This window comes from Vipera berus (assembly GCF_964194415.1).
Source record: "Vipera berus genome assembly, chromosome: 2".
In the NCBI taxonomy this organism is placed as follows: Eukaryota; Metazoa; Chordata; class Lepidosauria; order Squamata; family Viperidae; genus Vipera; species Vipera berus.
In genome coordinates, this window is record NC_138203.1 from 183839548 (window position 1) to 183860289 (window position 20742).

A 20742-nucleotide genomic window follows, 5' to 3' on the forward strand; every position below is an offset into this window, starting at 1 on the left:
TTTTTTTTTAAAAAAAATCAACATTAAAGATGCCTAACTTTGCTAAATTATGACCATTGCCTTATAAAGCTTTAGTCTGAGTATCAGGAGCTGTAATATATGACTAAAGCTGTACTTTCTATTTATAATTATCTTTGTATGGATAACAAAAACAATATTAAGCTAGTGATACCAGCTGAGACTTGATATCATTTCCAACAGCTAAGATCCTCAAGGAGGGTCCTTGTGGTGGAATCTGCACCTGGAGAAACAGTGGAAATGAGTTTTGGCAGCACAGAGTTTCCCAGGGAGAAAGAAGTACACACCATCAGAGAGAAGCCCAAACAACAGACTGTGCAGCCCTGGATGCAGCAGGAAGAAAGGGGGTAGGGGTACCCACAGCCTAGAATCTCTCAGGATATATCTAGTAGAAGGTTATATCTTTAGTTTGGTAAGATTCTGTCCATTAGGTGTGAGCAAGTAAAGGACTGGACCTGATTGGATTTTGATGCTGTTTTTGGGTTTGGGGCCTGGCAGTTTTATAAATTCCTCTATTTGTGGAGGAACTCATAGAACCGGACCCCAACATCTTTGCAGAATGTTAAGCCAAAGTTCCTGTATGTCAAATATGAGGTTGCATTTTTGCCCACACTTTAAAATCCATTTAAATAACATCCTAATCTAGTCATTTCCAACTGTGTTTCAAGCAGCTCTGTGGTTCCTGGATCCTTATCACCAAGGTCTTAGCAGCAAGAAAACTCATATCCAAGCGTCTTTGAAGGAGAATTTTTGTGTGGCTATTGATTTACTCTCTGCAAAAGGATAAAGAGACCTGTGGATAAGTTGAGATGTGCTCTGAAATCACCTCAGTAATTATGAGGCTCAATAGACCTGACTGATGCTTGGACTGTTTATCTCCCCAGATTTTCTAGAAACCTAAAAGTCCCTTGAATGTAGAACACTGAAAACAGCAGCTTTAATCCAATATGATTTGAAAATGAGTGTCACCGAAATCAAAGAGCCATGTAATGCGTTTAAGATTAGACTATTGTATGTCAGTTTAAAATTTATTGTTTTAACTGACACGGGAATTGGGCTTTTGTCTAAAAAATAAACCCACCAGTTCCCAAAAGGAAAACAACCCATACATAGTTATATACAATCCCCTAAATTCTATTGTTTTCCTGCAAAAATACCTTCTGGGTAGATGCAAGATCAGCTTGATTATACGGCCAGAAGCAGCTGTGCTTTATCTCCAGCAAATCCCTCCTCATGGCATTTGTTAAAAAATATCAAACATTCTTTTCATAGCCTGAGTTATTTGATGCTCTCCTATAACAATCAGAAAATTGAAACAGCTACAATGCAGAGTTTTGTGCGTGGTCAACTATTGAAACAAGTTATTGGTGAGGAGAAAGGGAAATGGGGATCAGTGGGAGAGAAAAGGACTGCAGGATTTTTAAAACTTATCTTCTGCAGCAATTACATTAACAAATCTACAACAGCCACTTTCACTAAATATTTTGCACTAAAAAGAAACAAGCCATCTTTTGTCACTTCCAGTGGACTACATCCATTTTTTTGGCTTCCAGTTCATAGGGTTTAACAGCCAGAAAATGTTTGATGTGTTAAAGGTGTACATGGTAACCTTCACTAGTAAAACGTTTCCCATATATAAGGTTACAGAGGCATGACTGAGAGCATTTTAACAAACTGCATCACTGTCTGGTTTGGTAGCAGCAGTTCCTCAGATAGAAACTCCATACAGAGAGTGGTAATGACAGCCAAGAGGATCATTTGAAGCTTGCTTCCTGGTATTCAGGATGCTACTTATAAGCGCTATGTGCTTAGAGCTGAAAGCATTGTTAGAGACCCTACACACCCACTTTACAGTCTGTTTCTGTTACTCCCGTCTGGAAGGAGATTTCAAAGTATTTCTAGCAGGACTACCCGGTTCTGTAATAACTTTGTTCCCTATGCCATCCATCTGGTAATCTTGCAAGATTCATTTTTCTTGCCATGGACATGTATACCTAATCCAAACTAGACTATGTTGTTTCTCTGTGTCATATAATATATGTGGGTATATGCACAATTCTGTGTTTATTTTTTTTATTTTTTTTCATATTTATGTAATGTATATTGGAGGTGGTGACACTTTGAGAGCTGTATGAAAAAAAATTCATTTTAATATATGCCAATTAGTGTACAATCAAAGTGACAATAAAGTTATTATTCTATCCTATCCTGTCCTGTCCTGTTCTATTCTATTCTATTCTATTCTATTCTATTCTATTCTATTCTATTCTATTCTATTCTATTCTATTCTATTCTATTCTATTCTATTCTATTCTATTCTATTCTATTCTATTCTATTCTATTCTATTCTATTCTATTGTCTGGACTGCCGAATGAATTTTAATATGCTGGTAGCAGTATGAAGGAATGAGTTCCATAATCATCAATATCCATGGGGTCTGGAGGTAGATAATAACACAACCAGATGACAACACAGCCTGCCAGAGAGAAGTTCCCTGAGGATGGGCTCCAGGATGAGTCCAAAAGCTCAGAAGACAAAGCCTGTGGTCCCGCTTATCTACCCAGATTGGATACTGCAAAATTTCCTTGGCACATGTATATTTGCCTTCATTCGTGAATAACGCAGCCAGTTTGGGCTTGGAAGTATTCTCTGTAGAAGTGTGTATTTATGCATGTATACACACAGGACATACATTACAGCGTGGTGCAGTATCATCTGTGGAGCTCCACAAAGACATTTCATAAAACTGGCAACTGGAAACAGACAAAGCAAAATTTTCTTTTGGCATACTCATGATTTCTGTATGTCTAAATCAGTTTAATCAGAGACTCCTTCTGCCTTTTTCTGAAAGTTTCCCTTTTGTAAATGTTTGTTGGGAATAGGGATTTGCTTGCCGCAAGCTGTCTTTGCCCAATGTTTTTTTTATATGGAAGAGGATACCGTCCTTTTCCATATTCATTCCATCAGTGTTAGGGCTGCATTGAAATGCTGTTACAGTTTCTCCCTTCCCCGATGTTCCTTGATCTTTTTGTCCATCAAATCTCTCATTTGCCACAGGCTGCTATTGGCAGGCAAGCAGAGGATTGGACAAAAGGCTCTTTCCCAGCCCCCCTCCTGATTCACTGCTGAATAAGTGAGGAAGAAATAAGGTTGGTTCTTACCCTGGCTTAGTTTTTAATTTGCTTTTTTCTTTTGTCCTTATCATTTCCCCAGGGTACCTGGGGAGAAGGAAGAAACTGACTCGCTTATCATCATCAAATGAGTTTATGGCAAGAGGCAAGATTCAAACTGGGACTTCCTAATTCCTGACTCAGTGTCTTTAGGAATTATGCCACATCAGCTCCTTAGGAATATCCAGGTTCCTGCCATGATCCCTAAACCAGGCTGGGGTTGTGAGCTACCCTGAAAAACTGAAACAGTGGGTAAAACTAGGCCTGCCAGTTCGTTTGCATGGTAAAAGAACACTGCACTCTTTTATGTGGTATGATGCTAGTTGCATTAAAAGATGAGGATGAGTCAGCAGTTTGTCTGTTCTCATCCTCTGGCCATGTTTTGACTCTAGTTGGAGAGTCTGCTGGAACTATACCAACAGGAAATTTGCTATCCCTCCCTGTCCTGCCTCCATTGTCTCTTGAAAGTCATTGCTATCATCTGACTTACCTCCAAGTTGGTGGCTGACAAATTTAATAGACCCTTAAGCTGCCCTTAGATGGTGTAAGACTAAACTTAAGATTGTCTCACACATAGGCAGGGGATGAGACAGATAACTCACATGAGGCAGGGGAAAAAAGATATTTGTTTCTGCCATGCTCAAGTGCAAATGGAAAAAGACCCGAAATAAATATGCAGGCTTGGTTCCTTTTATTTTTTATTTTTTATTTTTATTTTAATTCTATTTATATCCCACCCTTCTCCGAAGACTCAGGGCGGCTTACAAGCTTAGCAGTAAGCCGCCCTGAAGACAGATCCCACCATTCTTTCTGGAAGGTTATAGGACCTTCCATTCACTGAGACTGGCCTGCCAGCTCAGCATTTTCAGGCTTACACCCACAAGAAAAAACAACAGGAAGGCAAATACTGAGTTCTTGTACTAATTGATAGAGAGAGAAGGAGTGTGGGGGGGGGATGTAAACACCCCCCCTCCTTGATATGGATGTTCTACTTAGGCTTGGGGGAAAGGGCAACTGATCGGTGCTGGATTTGAACCTGTGTTGATCCAAAAACTCTTTCATGTCTTTTCTTTGTGTCAGCTCATATTCTACTGGATCTTGCAAACTTGTCTCTTCAGGGCAGAAAATATCAAGGTAGCAGGGTAAACTCGTGTTTCTAAAAAAAAACCAGAAGAGTAATTTCTGGAGATCATTATTTCCAATAACTGTATTGCTGAGCAACCCTTACTCTGTTTTAGATAGGTTGCACAATCTTACATCAAAGTGTACCTCACTGAGCCTATTGGATGTCTTCATTATTTCAGTTCACTATTCTGGATAATACATTTGACAAATCTCATAGGGGAGGCTTTGAAAATGTCTAGAAGCCATTCTTACCCTCTCTTTGATCAATTTCCAGGCTCACTATAAACTGTACTATACTGTTCAGAAAGCTGAGATTAGCAATTCCTGTTTATTAACGTTCCTATTTCACCCAATTTTTGTAAGGGTTGATTGTCACTGCTGTTTTGTGTGGCATGAAAACTATTTCTGGAAAAGAAAATACTGTATCCACTCTTTCGTACATTTTTATACCACAGCACAAACTACTCGCCCCCCAATCAGATGCTGGATGTGGGCGATGGAAAGCATTTTCTGAATATTTTTGCTCATTGCAAAAATGCATTCTTCATTCCCCTCCCCTTTGCAAAGACTGTATTTCTAAGGTCAGTACAAAAGGATTTGCATCCTTGTTGTTGAGGCAACAGATTAGAGTATCCCTCATATCTGCATGTATGTTACAAATGTACTTCTCAGAGAAAAGCACAGCAAAGGACAAACATTTGCATGCAGAGGCTTATCCAAATGCAGTTATTCTTATTGTTACAGTATCCTTAATTGGGTGCATATTTAGATGTGCATCTTATTGCAAAAAATATTGCTCTTGGTTACTGGATTTGTTCCCTATTCTCTATTATTTTCTTCCTTGGAAGCAGGTTGCAAATATTAGCTCAAACACATTTAGATTCACACATAATACTAAATCTTAAACCTGGATTAGCAAAATACAGTCACGAGCCTTAAACAAATTAATTGTAGCATAAAGCATCATGTTGGCTTGCTTCCCTCAATTATGCTATGACCATGGCTGTGTTCCCATCATGTGTTAAATCACAAGCTACTCAGCTCTGTTTAATTAATACCTTGGGTGAATCCAGTCAATTAATGTTCGTGAGTTGGAAGTGGTTAGCAGTTTTCCCCTCAGATTTTAACTCAATATTAACTGGTGCAGAACTAAACATAATGCAAACTTTGAACAGTTTTGCTTCATTTCCAAATGTGATTAAAGCTGAATGAGGATTGCTACATGTGGCATGATGAAGGCACTAAAAAAAATCTACTGCATTGGGTCATTGAATAGAGCTATGCAGAGTTTACCTGATCTGGTGCAGGGGCTTAATCCAATCTATATTGCTCTGGAGGTAGTTTGATCCAAACGATACCAATATCCAGAGAGAATTTTTTTTTAAAAAAACAAACCTGTATCTGTTCATGATAAGGTCTGGTGATAACAAATGGTTTCTATATTGTTGTAAAAAACCTGCAATTTTTGCCCATTGTAAAAGACTAATAGGAGCTCAGCTCAGTTTTTAACTTTACCTTTAAAATCTCCGTTTGGTAATGTGATTTGGCACCGAGTATGATTAAATTTGTTTCTGTAGAAGATCTTATGATGAGGAGAACAAAAACTACTGTATGTTTCAGGAACATAAATTGACAAGAAAAGTTTTCTTCATGCAAAGAAAAGAGGGGTTTATAAGGCAAGATGATACTTCCTGAATGGACTAAAGCTGCAACAGAATAGTAAGAAATGAATTGTATTATAGGAAACAGTCTTTCCTACAATATAAACTCATCACTGAGCCAGATTAGAAAAGCCCATCATGAAGCTGCTCAGAGCCAGTCTTAAATTGCAATATGGCAAAGCCTTATAATGGGAGTTAATGATAACACTAAACATTTCTCTTCACTCTCCTCCTTCCCCCTCCTGAACCACCTCTCAAAGTTATGCTTAAGGCATCACGGTTGGGCTGATCAATAGCAATTCAACCGCCTAGCTGACTTTGATCTGATGGCAGATCTTTTGGCTGCTGAGCAATGTCTTTCCATCTCCCTCCATGTCATAACTGATGAAAATGCTCGATAGTTCTCTCTCATCAATTGTTATCAGTCCATGTTGCTATTATTTCAAGGTGCCAAATTCTGTTAAATAAAGTCATAGGTGAATGTAAAGGGAATTTAAACCCTATTCAAACCATTCTCCTTCTACCCTAACAAAAGTAAAATCTTTCATATTAACTTTCTCCAGCTGAGACAGAAAGTGATATATACCTCTCTAATGTTTAGAATTAATAAAATCCAAAAGTGGAACAATACAATGCATGGCTTTAAGAGTGTGTCAGAATACTCCATATACAATTTAGTTTGTAGGATGTGGGAAATGGAACATTGGCTTGCAAGATAGTCTCCAGATTAGAGACCCTAACTTGCATAGAATAGTTTGAACATGCTAAGGGAAACTGGCCTTCCTTGGGTTTAGGACATACTGTCTAAAATGTGCCAAAACTGACCTTAATTTTAGCAGGGAATGCTGAAAGTTATACAGATACAGCTGGCAACCTAGTCTTATACATTCTTTATCTTATTAAAAAAGTATTATGTAAATGCCTTGATAATCCAAAGCAATTGTACATGGAATATTACAACTTGGAAGATAAAAGACAAATAATTGATAAAGAATATCAATTAAATGAAATGAAAAATATGCCCTGTGTCTTGTGAAAGTAGAGAAAGTATGGATTTGAATGAAGATGATCTGATCTTGTGTGGCAGAGTTGAAGAATATATGCAGGAAATTAAAGGCACAAGGTTAATCATGAATGAAAGTGCTAAACTGTAAGTCAGAAAATTTAAATAGGTGTCATCATTGTTATGAGTCCATATGAAAATATAAATTTATAAACTGTTGATGTTTCACGTTACAGTCCGGTGAATTATGATAACGGAAGAGCCATAGAACTGTTAGTAAAAATGTGCAACATTCTAAATGAATTCAATCCATAATGAGAAAAGTATTGTGTTAAGTGACACGAATGGCTAAGCTGGAATAAGACAACAAAATACAAAAGAAATGATCGGACTATGAAGACTGTTACGAATGAAGTAGAAGGGTGACTTAGAATGGTGAATATGATCTGTTTATTTTAAACACAAAATTAAGTACAAATCTTTTCATATGCATACATGGCAAGAGATTGAACATACATTTAAAATCATAACTGATTTTATGAAAGACTGGGAGAATTAATAAATGATGCAAGGCTGATGAAAGGTTCCCCTTCCGAAAGGAAAGTCTGAGAAAGTCATGACTGGAAGTTAATGAAATCCTGGGGGGAAAAAAACATGAGAAGATTAAAGTGGAAAAGGTAATATATGAAGTGATTTATACATATGGTAGAATCAAGAATGGGTTATATGGAGCAATATATTGAATAGTCTTGGTGTTAATTAGTTTTATTTGTGTTTCTGTTCTTTAATCTTATCTCATGCTTTTAATTTCTTTGGTCTATTGGTATTCCTTTTCTCTGTTTGCATAACTGGTTAGGATTAGCATGAGTATTACAATATATATCAGCTTTTGTTCTAAAACATTATCAAATGTTAGCATGTTTTCAGTCATGTGTAGAAGGCTATAGATAATGTTATTAATTAGGTATATGCTGTATATTCATATGCATGTGCAAAAATTACACCTGCACAGCTGAACCATCAACTGAAGAATTTAGAAAACTTTGCAGTTTATCCTTTTGCTATATCTCTTGCTGATTATTGAGTCTCCTGGAGAACAGTGATTGCTTCCTAGAATCTTTGTGAATGGATGGCATAAAAACTAAATAAATAGGGAACTAGAAATATGAAAAGGAATAAATAAAAATAGATAAAGAAATGGCATCGAGGACAGCTCATGAAAGTTATATGGAACAAAGTTACAGTCTTTTCCTATATAGGTTAATTTAATAGCATGACCTTAGCATTTCAGTAGCCATCCTTTCATCCTCCTACAACTTCGCTGCAAGCAGACTTTAATCTATACATCATATTATTGAAGAATCCCATCATTCATTGTAAAACACAGGTAAAGAACCATAGTTCCTTCTGTGTGCCCAAGCTGATATGCACACATTCATCTGTTCATTAGTGAACAATGGGCTTGCACCGATGTTGATGATGATCATAGTTCAGACTGTGTATAATCAGGCTGGGAATCAAAGGAAAAAAATAAAATGGTAAATAATATGGCTAGGAGGTAACAGCTGCTTTAAATCATATCAGATCTACAGTTCAGTACATTACAGATCTGTAAGAAGAAATAACTTTGCATGTCCATATAATTCCATGTTGTGTTAGAGGCAGAAAAATATGTTGAAGCAATCATAAAATCCATAGTCTTTTGTTTTTATTTTAACATCCATATTTAGAATAGAGAAGAATCAGATCCCTCATACATATGGTGAGGTGAACAACCTTCTTAACTTTATAATCTCTGTTTCACTGAACTGGGCAGGCTGGATCACATACTTCATTATACAATAATATTATTGCAGTCTGAATTATTTAAAGTAGTTATTCAAACTTCTTGAATTTTATATTTGTTATTCTTTTTACTGACTTCTCCACCATGAATCCAATAGAGATAATATGATGTGTAACTGAAGTATAAGGAATTAGCTACTCATAACTGGTCAAAAAGATTATTTTGAGTGATTCATGGAGCTTAATTTGAACAAGCCTGGGAAATCATTTGATGCTCTTATTAAAAAAAAGGGGCAGTGTTTCTTGCTGTAGAACTACTGCTGCCTAATGCTTGCTAGTATCTTTGCTATCTTCACTGATTTACTATCACATTTTGAATTTGTTCATTCCATCAGTTCAGTTTATTAGAAATGTGTTTAGCAAAAGTATCATATTATGAGGTGCATTCTTGGGAGAGGGATTAAAATAGTCAAAGAATTAATATGACACTGTGATTGAAAACTCTTGATTTTTTTTTACTTTTTCCTATGGATGTTATCTATACACTGTAGTAAAATATAAGAATTTGGGAATGGGACTAAATATTCAATATAAGAATGAGTGCTGACAATGTACATTTTTAGTAGCTGTGGGCTGACTTAACAACAAAAACAACAATTAGGTTGTGAATTAAATTACATCTATGCTAAATAAATATTAAAGCTGTTCCTCTGAATTGGACTGTTGTATTCTTCATCCATAGGGATGATTAGGGAAAAATCTGATCTACTGTCATAAAATTTTGTTTCCAACTGGACTTAAAGGGAATTTCAGCTAATTTGGTGTTTGTTGGTTGGTTTTGTTTGCAGTGATCAGATTATACCCTGATATCTTTTGCCAACATTCCCTAGAAACATCTGTTCTTGAAAAAGACCAGGCTTGACAGGAGTTGAATTGTCTTTAATAGCTGAATGTCAGGAAGAATGTCAATAGCACAGATTTCAAAGGATTGCTATCATGAGCTATATTACTTCCTTGCAGCCATAATCTATCATCTTGCCTCTCTGTCAACTTAGTTATCTGTGAATTCCTTCCAGCTGTACTTGGCTTTTAACCCAGCATCTGATACAACTGGTGAAACTAGAAAGAGATGGGACATTTGCAAATGTCCTCCTAAGGCTCCTCCTACTGCTGTTGTACAGGGGTTTTTCCCCCAAACCTTTTTATTCACAAGGAATAAAAAGCTGCTGAGAGAGAACCCAATAGCCCTTTCTAGTGAAAGGAGCATTCTTAATAGCCTGTGTTCAGTATCCATCAGTGAGAATATAGTTAGGATCCAAATAATGCATTCTGTAAAGTGCCAACAACCTGTTGGAACAACACTAGCAATTCAATACAGATAACTCTCAACCAGTGGTGGGATTCAAATATGTGAACAACTGGATCTCTGTGTGGATGGCACTTCCAGAAGTCTATTCTGGGCCTGGGCAACACAAAATTAGCTACTGGTTGTGCTGAACTGGTGCGAACTGGCTGAATCCCACCACTGCCCTCAACTTGCAACTTGCAACTTTCTTTGTTTAGAAATTGTTTGAAGTTACACAGCAGTGAAAAAAGTATCTTATGACTGCTTTTCATACTCACAACTGTCACAGCATTCTCCCATGGTCATGTGATCAAAATTCAGATGCTTGGTGACTAGCATGTATTTATGATGATTGCAGAGTCCCAGGGTTATGTGATCACCTTTTGCAACCTTCTGACAAGCAAACTCTATGAGGAAGATAGATTCACTTAACAACTGAGGCAAAACTCACTTAACAACTGTCCTGCTTAGCAATGGAAATTTTGAGCTCAACTGTGGTCACACATCAAGGACTAGCTGCATAAACAATTGCAACAGATACTATTACCGTTAATACTGCTGCTAATATTGCTTTTCTATCCTTGCTAATGTACTTTAAAAACTGAAATTGCTTTTTTCATCTCCAAGTTGCATAGTGGCACAGAGGTTAGAATGCAGTACTGCAGGCTAACTCACTGCTCACTGCCAGGAGTTCGATCCTGACCAACTCAAGTCAATTCAGCCTTCCATCCTTCCAAAGTCAGTAAAATGAGAACCCAAATTGTTGGGGGCAATATGTGACTCTGTAAAACTGCTTAGAGAGGGCTGTGAAGCACTATGAAGCAGTATATAAGTCTTAAGTGCTATTGCTAATTTGATCATTTTTGTCTGCAGGAATGAGAAAGCAATATGAACTTTCAAGGCTTCGGTCATTTTTGACTGAGAATACTGTACAGTACTTCTGTGGCAGTAGACTTAAGAATATTAATATGTAGATTGTCACCTAATTATATTGATCTCTGAATGGATGAATTGAACTATATGCCTTAAATTTAAAATAGAATATGGGTCAGAATGGAAATTGATGGCAAAATTACAACTGCTTGGAATTAACTCCTATTTTCCTCTTTTAGCTCATAAAAAAGGTCTTACAAATTGTTGTCTGAGAGCTTCAAATATATGTATTATTAAAGCAGCATTAATCAGCTTATATAATTAATCCAAGACATTGCCATAAACCAGTAACTTCCAAGTCAGAATATTGGGTCAATACTTTGGAAGACCAAACCACTACTTTATTTGAAACTCGGGAAGTTTATGTATTTTTAGTAGCATCATCTAAATTCCATGAAAATAGACCTGTGAGAGGGGAAAAAAGTGAAAAACCACATTATGGAAGAGTAAAGGGAAATATCTATTTTAACATTTATGGACTTGCTTCAAAATGCCTTGATGTATCAGGGTTGAATAGATAATTTGCATCAGCCCCTTTTTTTCACAACAACTCTATTAAGTCAGTGTTTTTGAACCCTGGCAACTTGAAGACGTGTGGGCTTCAGCTATGTGCTGGCTGGGGAATACTGAGAGTTGAAGTCCACATGTCATCACGTTGCCAAGATTCAGAAACATTTCTATAAAGTGCATTAGGCTGAAAAACTGTGACTGACCTAAAATTGTTCAGCTTCTTTCAGGCCAAGTTTGGATTTAAGTCTATCCAGTCCTATTTCCTCTCTTCCAATACAGCAGAAGATTTGAAAGCACAGCCAGGGTCCTCCTGACTGCCGTGCAGACAACTTGTTGCCTAACTAAGGGAGAAATCATTGTTGTTTCTTTTAACCAGGCCTTGGCATACTTTATTATTTTAAGTGGTTATTTTACTGTATTGTCTTTTCATTTTGTTTACTAGCCAGAGTTCTCTTTTAATAAATGGGCAGTTGTATAAATTTGTTTAATAAATTAATAAAAGAGATGATACCCATCTTACACAATCCATTGTGGTTGTACCCTTTCTTCAGTGCTGGCAATAGAATAGCATTGTCCCTTTACTTGAGTATTTACAACTCAGTGTTCAATATCTCACCATTTATTTCCTTATTCCCAATATCTGTTTTAAGAGTCGCTGATGCGTTCTAATGAAAAACAGGACATACTAAATATCATGGGTTGGTACACTGGTAAAAGGCTTAAGACACTGCAATTCATTTCATATTATATCACTAAGTAGATGGACTTATCAGCATACTCCATCTGATATCTATAAAATAGTGAAAAACTTTCACTGGATCTCTATCAAGATCCTATTTTCTAAACATTTATTCCAAATATAATAGTTCATAGCTTCATAATAGCTTCAAGTGTTCAAATATTCCTGTAGTAATCAACAGATCTCTTGGAAGCACTTACTGGAGTGCAGGGGAGCTGTTAATAATAATAATGAAGATGAAGTCTGGCTTGAATCCAAGAATGTTTTTAATAGCATAATTGTAATTGGTAGAACGAGTACATTTTCATAATACTTTCCATAACATACCTTTAGGCCAGGATGACTTAGCTCACACAACGGTGTGTGATCTGTTCATCATAAAGCTCTGTTTTGATATTATATCCCTTAAAAATAAACCAATTTAAACAAGGCATTGCTAAGTTTGCTATACATCCTTCATAACTATTTAAACATTTTCAGTTACTACAAACTAATATCTGAACTAGACAGGGTGATCTAGCAGCTATATATATATATACTATATACTGGAAAGTGGCCTGGGATTCCCTCTATTTATACATAACCTTGTCAAACAATTAACCAATCCCAATAGCGCGTTCTCCCACCGCTGCTGTTGTGGCCAATACGCTGCCGGCAGGCTTTGACAGCTTGGAGCTGTCAACAGCCGCCGTGCCTCCATGCTCAGCTGATGGCAGGTCTTTGAGAGCCGGGAGCTGTCAACGGCCACCGTGCATGCGTGTTGAGCTGGCAGCTTTGACAGCTGTCAACTGCTGCGCATGCACGGTCAGCTGGTGGTGGCCTTTTGACAGTTGTCACTGTCAGCTTGCCGCCGTGCATGCATATTGGGTAGGCAGCAGGTTTTGACAGCTGTCAACTGTCAACCGGCTGCCGTGCCTTTTTTTACCTCAAGTTGAAATTAACAAATCTGTGCTTTAACACAATATATATCACCCCTTTCCACACCCCCTTTCTTTGACAGAAATGCGACTGGTATTTGTGAGCTGGATGGGGTTTTCTCCCTTTTGCCTCTTTTGTTTCCTCCCGGCCCATTCGAAATCTGCTAGGTAGGCAGGGGCCCTTCTAGTCCTGTCAGAGCGGTGGAGAGGGGTTCCCTTGACCTGGTCCCCCTTCCCTCTAATGGAAGAGGGCAGTGGATCTCCGGCCCTCTGGTCTCAGGACGGTGGGGAATTCGGAGGGAAAGAGGTGGGGCTGTGAACCTCTGGTGCTGGTGTAGGCATGGGGGGATTTTTCTGCCTTAGTGGCTCGATGGGGTCTGAAATGTGAGATGGGTTGAGGGGGAGATTTGGGGTCCCCCTGTTCCTGAGCTGGTCCACATGTCTTTTGATGTGGTTTCCTCCCCCCAAGGTCTATTACATAGGAGATGGGTCCGGTTTGCTCCAGGATGACTCCTTGGACCCATTTGTTCCCTCCCCCAAAGTTCCTTGCCCAGATGAGCTGACCGGGGGTAAAAGTCCTTGGAGGAGTGGGATGCTCTGCTTCTGCAGCCGCCCTGTCCGGGTGCAGTCTGTCCAATTTGGTCACTAGGCGGCGGCCCCACCGTAGTTCGGCAGGAGATTTTCCTGTGGTTGTGCAGGGTGTGTAGTGTTGGGCCAGGAGGAACTGGGCCAAACGACGGTGCCAGTCTCCTGTGATGATCTTGCGAAGTGAGTCTTTGGTGGCCTTTACCATGACCTCTGCAAGGCCATTCAAAGATTGATGGAAGGGGGCTGAAGTGGTGTGTCTAATACAGTTGTCCCTGGTGAAAATCTGGAAATCATGAGAGGTAAATTGGGGGCTGTTGTCAGAGACCAGAATGTCCTGGAGACCGTGCATTGCAAAAACCCCTCTTAAACCCCGAATTGTGGCGGCCGAAGTCATGCTGGAGACTGGGATGACCTCTAGCCATTTAGAGAAACTGTCTACCACTATGAGGAACACCTGTCCTTGAAAGGGCCCAGCGTAGTCTATGTGAACCCTGGACCAGGGGTTCCGAGTCATCTCCCACTTGTGAACAGGGGCCTGAGGTTGGGGGGGGTGTCTGGTTTGTTGGCACAAGTAGCACCCGGCTACATGTGCCTCTATGTCCTTGTCTAGGCCCGGCCACCAGACGTAGCTCTGGGCCAATGCCTTCATTTTGACTATGCCTGGGTGGCCGTCATGAAGTGTGTGTAGTGCTCTCATTCTGTGTTGGTCTGGGACTACAACTCTGCTGCCCCAGAGTATGCAGCCCAAATGCGAGGACAATTCATGTCGCCTAATGAAGTAAGCCTGGAATTCTGCGCCAGGGCTGATGGCCTACCACCCTGATGTGACCCATGCAAGCACTCTACTAAGGACTTTGTCCCTGCTTGTTGCTGCAGCAATATCCTTTGCTGACGGGACGTTCTGGCAGCTCCTGGATGGCTAGGATGTGGCCTGCTGGTGCTGGGTCCAAATCAGTACTGGGCAAGGGCAGTCTGCTTAAGCCATCTGCGTGGCACATTTGCTTCCCAGGTTTATGGACCAATTTAAATGAATAAGCCGCTAAGAATGTGGTCCATCTCAGCATCCTGGGGGACAGGATTTGGGGGGTTTGCTTGTCCCAAGTGAAGAGCCCTAGCAGGGGTTTGTGGTCTGTAAAAATTGTGAATGGGCGGCCATATAGGTAATCGTGAAATTTTTTCATGCTGGCCACGATTGCTAGTGCTTCTTTGTCGATTTGTACGTAGTTGCGTTCTGCCTTTGAGAGGTTTCTGGAATAGTAAGCGACAGGTGATTGAGTCCCGTCCATTTGCAAATGGCTCAGAACTGCTCCAATCCCGTATGGGGAGGCATTGCAAGCTACGCATAGGGGCTTATTTTCTTTATAATGGGTGATTGTGGAGTTGTTAGAGAGTAATTTTTTGAGTTACCTGAAACTGTCCTCGTGGATTTTAGTCCACTGCCATGGGGCCCCTTTGTCTAGCAATCTGTGTAATGGCTCAGCAATGGTTGCTTTCTGGGGCAGGAAGGCATGATAAAAGTTAAGGAGCCCTAGGAAGGCTTGTAGCTCAGTTTTGTTCTTGGGTGCTAGGGCAGCCTTGATGGCCAAAATTTTTGAATCTGTGGGGTGTATTCCCTGAGCATCTATTCTATACCCTAAAAATTCAGCATTTTTCCCTTTTTAATTTGAGACCTGCGTTGTGAAATCTGCTCAGCACCTCCTGCAGTCTCTCAGCTAAAACTTCCTTGGTTTCCCCTGCAATTAATACGTCGTCAAAATAGGGGCAAACCCCAGGAATCCCTTTAAGTGTTTTTTCCATGACTTCCTGGAATATGCCAGGAGCCATCGCTATGCCAAATTGTAGGGGGGTTACTTTAAAAGTCCTGTGGTGAGTTACAATCGTCTGCGCGTCTGCTGTTTCCTTGGTGACTGGGAGCTGAAGGAACACATGCACTAAGTCAAGTTTGGTGAAGATGGTGCCTGACCGGATTTCTGAGAGGACGTCCTTAACAGCGGGGACCTGGTAAGCGTAGGGGTTCAGGGCACGGTTGAGGGTCGTCTTGTAGTCTGCGCAGACCCTCACCTCCCCGTTAGGCTTGATTGGGGTGACTATGGGGGTTTCCCAGGTTCCCCCATCAGCAGGTTCCAATACCCCGAGTTTTACCAGCTGGTCCAGTTCGTTCTCAATTTTACTCTTGAAGGCAAAGGGGACTTTTCTGGCCTTGATCCTAACTGGTAAAACCTCGGGTTTTAGTTTTAGTTCTATTGGGGGGCCCGTGTATTTTCCTAAGGAACCGTCGAACACGTCTGCAAATTGTTTGCAGATGGCTTCGAGGGCTCTGGTCTGTGTCTGGTTTACACCCTCTATTCTGATTCCTAGGGCTTCGAACCAGTCGAGGCCAATGAGACTGGCCCATCCCCCTTCGGTGATTTGGGCAGTGAGTTCCCCTTGGAACTTCTTGTATTCTACCTTAAGCTTAGTTTTCCCCTTTAGCTTAATCGGAGCCCCTTGGAAGTCGGCAAGCAGAATTTGGGAGGGTTGTAAGGGGAATTGACATTTGAAGGGTGTCCCATGAGATAATGGAGACTGAAGACCCAGAGTCCACCTCCATTTCGCATGGGACCCCTTGCAGCCTGACCCAAATTTTTACCTTTGGCCTGAGGTGGTGGATGGCTAGGGAGCCCTGGTCCGAGTGGACTGTTAGGACAGAGGCCCAGGGGAATTCCCTGGTCTGGGGTTGTGGGGTTGTCCTACCTGGCAGGGTTGCCTCTAGCTCATGGAGGATTTCCCTGTTCTGGCTGCGGCAAACAGGATGTGTCCCGTTTTTCCGCACCCATGGCACTTGGCATTTCGGAACCGGCAGATGGCTCTGGCATGGTTTCTGCCACAGCTGGCGCACCTTGATCTGGTGCTCGGGGAATTTTTGCTGGTGGCGCCTGGCCTGTCAGGTCTTCTGTCTCCGTCGCAGCATGTTTGGAGCTTGTTAAACCTTGGGAGGATGGCATCTTTGGTCTCATCCTCGGGTTCCCTGTTGTCAGTTTCCCTTATGAAATCTTGGTGGACCGATCCGTTGGAGCCGCAGCCTGGCGAGGTCAGGTCTTCCCGGTGGCTGTCCTCATATGCCATGATTTCTAGTGTGACTTCAGTGAGGTCCATTGTCAGCTTTGCAACTAACTTCCACTGCAGTCGTTCGTTCCACAATCCTGCTATCTTGGTCGCGGATCTGGTCTTCGAGATCTGGGAAATGGCATCGCCGGGCAGCATGGTGCACCCCCACAATGAAAGCTGTGGCTGATTCACCCGGTTGTTGGCATTGGTGGGCGAAGTTCGAACACCAGTATAACTCTGACCACCTCGGCATGAAGTGCTTGCTGAGGCGTTTGGTAAATTCCGCGTAAGGAACGGTGGCGACCGGGTCCGGGCTGCAGAGTCCGATGGTGACATCATAGACTGCTGGCCCACTGAGACACAGTAATGCCGCGGCCTTTAGTCAGTCTTCAGAGATTTTATTCACTGATATCTGAACTAGACAGGGTGATCTAGCAATATATATTGAATTAGCGGGAGGCAAAGACCACGAGAGACAGCAGGCTCAGTTCTTGAAGCTTTTATTTGGGAAGGCACTGGACTGGAAAGTGGCCGGAGATTCCCTCTATTTATACATAACCTTGTCAAACAATTAACCAATCCCAATAGCGCGTTCTCCCACCGCTGCTGCTGCGGCCAATCCAGTGCCGGCAGGCTTTGACAGCTCGGAGCTGTCAACAGCCGCCGCGCCTCCGCGCTCAGCTGATGGCAGGTCTTTGACAGCCGGGAGCTGTCAACGGCCACCGCGCATGTGTGGTCAGCCGGCAGCTTTGACAGCTGTCAACTGCTGCGCATGCGTGGTTGTCGGCCACTGCACGTGCGTATTGGGTAGGCGGCAGCCTTTTGACAGCTGTCAACTGTCAACCGGCTGCTGCGCCTTTTTTTTACCTCAAGTTGAACTTAACAAATCTGTGCTTTAACACAATATAAATCATATATACTGCTCAAAAAAATAAAGGGAACACTTAAACAACACAATGTACTGTATTTAATAGTAGGATGTCTTATCTTGTGTTCCCTTTATTTTTTTGAGCAGGGCAATTAAGCTGACTTTGTAATAATGCCGCTTGGGGTGTGTGTGAAAGCCCTAACAAGCAGGCATATGCATAGAATGAAGGCTACTGCTAAGCTTGTAAGCCGCCCTGAGTCTTCGGAGAAGGGCGGGATATAAATGGAATAAAAATAAAAATTATATATATATATATATATATATATATATATATATATATATATATATATATATATACAACTCACCAAAAATATGAAAACATGCACTTATAACCATGCGGAAACCTTAGGAAGTTCCATAGATACATTTAGTTAGCTTATTAACTATGTCTTATTTAGATCAGTTTTCAGTAACCTTAGATCTAAGGACCACTAGCAGCAATCAAGTTCATTTTTGTAACTTAGAGCTTATTGTAGTAATTCTGGCTGAAAACTGACAGCACAATTTTCTTGGCATTTTGAAATGGGAATTGCAAGAAAATGGTACATCCAGATGCAGCTATTTCATAATTAAATCCTGGTAACAACAAAGAAAATTCTCAGCACTTCAAAAATAATGAATTACACCTTTGGCTAATTAAAAATGCCCAATCCTGTCTGCATTTTAGCTAATGAAGCAATAGCTCTGCTTATGAGTTAAGATGTAAATATTTAATTGATATGCTCAATTTATAACATTTAATGGAAAGTTAAACAGGAAGTCTTAGATAAAAAAGATACATCTTTAGTTTTAAGTTCAGCATCTGAAGACTGTCTATAGGACTGCTTTGGATTCAAACACAAAAAGGAGCTTCTGACTGTGAGACTCATGTCTCTGTGACTGCTTAAAGCAGCTGCATCTTTTCCTAGGATTGGAGGCTGCCTTTGGCAGCTGCAGCTCAGTTTGGGGAGTGATGTCTTTTATTTAAAGATTTGTAGACTGATATTGTTTGCATGTCCATGTGTACTCCAAAGGATATTTTTTTTCCCTTTGGAACTGAAATGTAATAACATGTTGTGATTCAGGGTCAGCCTGTGGGTTCGGCAGTTGGGTCAGACGATTCAGAGGAGGAGGAGGGGGGTGTTGGACAGCCTGCAGAGCACAGTCCTGAGGTTTCGCAGAGCCCTCAGCCAGGCCCCTCCCATCTGGTTACGATGCAGACCCAGCTGTGTGAGCCTGACAGCGTGGATGAAGATGACCCACAGCTGGCCCTGTTCAAGCCAACACAGTGCTAGGCTGCATTAACAGAGGGATAGAATCAAGATCAAGTGAAGTACTAATACCACTTTACAATGCTTTGGTAAGGCCACAGCTGGAATACTGCATCCAGTTTTGATCAACACAATGTAAAAAAGATGTCGAAACTCTAGAAAGGGTACAGAGAAGAGCAACAAAGATGATTAGGGGGCTGGAGGCTAAAACATATAGGGAACGGTTGCTGGAATTGGGTATGTGTAGTTTAACGAAGAGAAGAGTGAGGGGTGACATGATAGCAGTGTTCCAATATCTCAGGGGCTGCCACAAAGAAGAGGGAGTCAAGCTATTCTCCAAAGCACCTGAAAGCAGGACAAGAAGCAACGGATGGGGACTTCCAGTGGCTCCGCGGCGACGGAGACAGCCTTCCCGGGCTGCCCGCGGCTCAGCTGTTGTTTTTTCGCCCGAAACAGCGCCGATCAGCTGTTCGGGCGAATTTGAAGCCCCCTCCTCGGGAGAAGAGGAGGGGGTGAGGCCCCAGGTAGGGGTAGAGTTCTCCGGGGCCGCCTGAGCTTGGAGCTAGGGCGGCTGAAGGATTGAACTCCCCCGAAGCCTGGGTTGCTCCCAGCTGGCTGGCGTCTCTGCTCCGGACTTCTTGGAGCAGAGCCAGGCGTCTGCGACCACCCCTGCCTGAAGAAAGGACTATGGATTAAAGGAGCAGGCAGAGCGGTACAAGAGGAAAAGGTGAAGAGGATTATTTTATTATACTCTCGAGCTTGATGGACTTTTTAAACTTTTAGTGAAAGTGCGTCACAATTGAAAAGTAAAAGATGGCGGCTAAACCTCCCCCTAAAACTCTTCGGAGTGGTGGATCTTCTCCGGTGCAACAATCATCATTACAGGCGTTGCACCCTCCTGATGTACTGACACCGAAGGACTTACGAGATGCGTTGGATAAACATGCCCAGGTACTTTTGGAGTCAATTAATCAATCAATGGCTGATAAATTTGCACAGATGGAGGAGAAATTGGAGAAACTGGAGGAGAGAATGGAAGAGAGGATGGAACAGAAGCTCAGCGTGATGAAGGTAGACATTTTGTCTTCAGTGCATAAAGTGGCGGAATGTGTGGAAGATTTAGATGAAAAATTGGATGATTTGACTCAAAAGAATGAAATATTAGAAGTTAAAGTACGGGAGAATGAAAATTTAAGAGACAAAATGGAAAGGGAGTTAAGCCTTGCCCAATATTACCAGATGCAGTTTGCTGTTAGAATCAGAGGTTTAAAAGAGAACATTAAGGAAGATTTAAAGCAGCTGGTTTCTGAGGCTTTTGAAGTGGTATTGAATCAGCCAGCATCTGAAATAAGAGCAGCTATGGATAAAGTGTTCCGTGTAAACTCATGGATTGCCAGACAGAGAAAGTTGCCTAGAGATGTGGTGGTTTACTTCACAAAAAGAGAAATCAGAGATGAAGTTATACAAGCTGCCTATGATGCTAAAGTTGTGATTGCTGATCAAGAAGTCTTGGTTTTAAAAGAGATCCCTCCAAAGATTTTGAGGAGAAGGAAGGATTTTACATTTCTTGTGCAAGAGCTCAAGCAACGAGATATAAGGTTCAGATGGGAGATTCCAGACGGGCTGATGGTGATGTATGAAGGCAAAAGGTACCGGTTGATTACTGTGAAGCAAGCGCGTGA